Genomic DNA, 213 nt, shown 5'->3' on the forward strand with positions numbered 1-213 from the left:
TATTAAGGTCTCATCTTTGCATGCATAGCATCTATTAAATCTCATAAAATAAATCTATCACATGCATGTTACTTTGCATTACATAGCATTTAGTAAATTGCATCTATCACATGCAAACTACTTTGGATGATTATGGATATTAACTACATTAATTTCCTTGAGCCATCAAAGGAAACTAGCTTGGTTAAACCTAAGGGATTACATATAAGAATC

The sequence above is a fragment of the Theobroma umbraticum genome, unplaced genomic scaffold (assembly GCF_002168275.2).
Source record: "Theobroma umbraticum cultivar Fairchild unplaced genomic scaffold, ASM216827v3 scaffold_86.0, whole genome shotgun sequence".
Lineage (NCBI taxonomy): Eukaryota > Viridiplantae > Streptophyta > Magnoliopsida > Malvales > Malvaceae > Theobroma > Theobroma umbraticum.